The sequence below is a fragment of the Grammomys surdaster genome, unplaced genomic scaffold (assembly GCF_004785775.1).
Source record: "Grammomys surdaster isolate TR1022 unplaced genomic scaffold, NIH_TR_1.0 64, whole genome shotgun sequence".
NCBI classification, from domain to species: domain Eukaryota; kingdom Metazoa; phylum Chordata; class Mammalia; order Rodentia; family Muridae; genus Grammomys; species Grammomys surdaster.
Window position 1 is genome coordinate 11,623,924 of NW_021604566.1, and position 2,485 is coordinate 11,626,408.

Genomic DNA, 2,485 nt, shown 5'->3' on the forward strand with positions numbered 1-2,485 from the left:
TCATCCTGAAAGACTGGCATGATGAGCAAGGAGTGGTCTTATTCTTTGGAGGAGTTCCTTCCTTACACTGTCAGCTACCAGTGCTCTGCCACCAAGCCATCAACAATAATGCCTCTACTCCTTTTTCTTTAATTACCTCTACAGTGTGCCTTCAATTGATCCTTCCAGTCGCATTCAATTAGTTTAGCTCTCAGCATCTCTTTGAGGTGTTGTCCTTCTCCAGTTTCTATTAACTTTTGGCTAATCACTGCTCTCATCTGCACATCTTTGCTTACTGTGCTAGCCACACTTTTCGGCTGCCTGGACTTAGACTCTCAGTAGCACAAAAAAAAAAAAAAACCCACTGAGTATTTTAAACCATCTGAGAAACTTCGCTATGACCAGATTAAATAATGGTAGCAAAGGAAAGGCCTGTGAGGGTTCCTTTGTATGAGACACTGCTAGAAACCCATGCCTTAACTATTCAGATTCTCAAAACCTCATGTGTGTGCTGTGATGACCACTCCTGATACCTCCAGACTGAAACCCTTGCTTGAAGTCACATTGCTGAGAGAGGAGCACAACCATACCTTTCCAGATTTTGTCTTCTCATTGTGCACCTACATTCTCTCCTAAGAAATGAACAAAGAACATTACTTCACCAATGGCTTCATGCTTAGGTTACTGATTGGACTCATGCAGGGAAGTGTTTATTATAAATGTGGGTATTGGAAGGCTAGGAGACACAGGGCATGCAGACAGTGAAAGCAAGTGTGAAGGCTTCCCTGAACAGAAACTTCCTAGCTCCTCCCACTCTATAGCTTGCTGTCAGATTAAAGCACATGTCTTGCAGAGTTGCCTGAAAGATTAAATGACTCACCACCAATACAGTATTTCAAAAGTGACTTGGCACATAGCACTCAATAAATACTAGCCAGTGTGGAAAATATATTATTTGCAAAGATCTGAAGGATTATGATTTACTTAAAGATTTTTTTTCAGTTTTGCTCCAGATTAAGAAAAATAAGATCTATGCAAAGCCATCTTAAAAAGTCAGTGATCAAATCCTATTTCAGTGTCTTCTAGCGTGGTTCTGAATTTCACATGCATGATTTGATTCAGGTACCAAGTATCCCACCACTATCTCATCAGGCTGACATGGCATTCTATAAGCCATAAAAATTCAGAGGCAAATTGCTTCTTTTAATATGACTAACGTAGACTTCATCTCCCTAGACATCTGAATTCACAGGACAGCAGTTCATAAGGAGGTAAAGGGGGTGATAAAGGAAGACTATGAAGAGAAAGCACGTCATCTGAGAAGTAGGTATAAATAGTAGTGCTTATAAGCAACTCCCAGGCTCTCTGTCTGTTCAATGTGTTTAAGTCACAGTCTTATTTTAAATAATACTGTAAATAACTTGGGCCAGAAATGCAGTTATCATTGAGTGTAGAGTAACATAAGATTCAGGGGAATCTCATGGCAAATGATTCACACATTCACAAACTATCACCAGTGAAGCTCAAACTCTGAAGATCAAGGCTCCCCTCCTACCTGCAGATTGTATCTTCCATATTAATCACTGACAGCTATTCAAAGGGTCAAGCTGTTTGCACTTCACAGTCACCAGTGCTGAAGAGGGCATGGTGAGCATATTAAGCCACCTTGCTTTTCTTTTTTTTTTTTTTTTGAGCTTTTAGTATCTTTATAAACATCCAATGGAAGTTTTTAAATCCCTGTGAGACTGAAATTCCATTAAGTACTTTTTTTTTCATTTTTACTTGAAAAGTAGTAATTGAAGCTACTTAGAAAACAATGAGATGTCCCAGTATTTAAATTTGTAATGATTAAATCAACTAATTGATATATCTGTTACCTCATATAACTTATTATTGTGATATGAACATTTAAAATCTACTAACCAGATTGTGGGCAGAAGATGTTGGTTTGGTTTGCTTTAGTTTGGTTTTTTTGTATAGCCTGGCTGTCCTTGAACTCACTCTGTAGACCAGCCTGGCATCAAACTCAAAGATCCGCCTGCTTCTGCGTCCAGAATGCTGGGATTAAAGACGTGAGCCACCACACTCAGGCAGTTTTTACAAATATGTTGAGTTTGATGGAGATTATGTCCTTGAGCAAAGACCCCCCTTTTCCCACCCCACACACAGCTCAAGTAACCACGTTTTTGCCCTCTATATTCCAGGATTTGAATTGTAAAGATTCTGCAGCTAAAAGAGAACATATGATATTTCTGTTCCCAGTCTTTTGAAACATTTAAAATAGTGATTTTTACAAATGCATTTATGATATGCCAAGAGGCCTGACTTTTACAAGTATTTTTTTTTGAGGCTCTGTATTGCTTTTTTTTTTTATTGGATGATTTATTTACATTTCCTATGTTGTCCCCTTACCCCATCCCCCACCACCCCCTCAGAACCCCCAATCCCCTCGCCCCTCCTCCTTCTTCTCTGTGGATGTAACCTCTATCTACACCCCCCCACTCCC

The 2,485-nt window shown here is 39.4% G+C and overlaps 1 pseudogene; it reads right to left on the reverse strand.

Annotated features, from left to right (window-relative positions):
• The window catches only part of LOC114622499, a 7,849-nt pseudogene continuing 5,364 nt past the window's right edge, over positions 1–2,485 (reverse strand).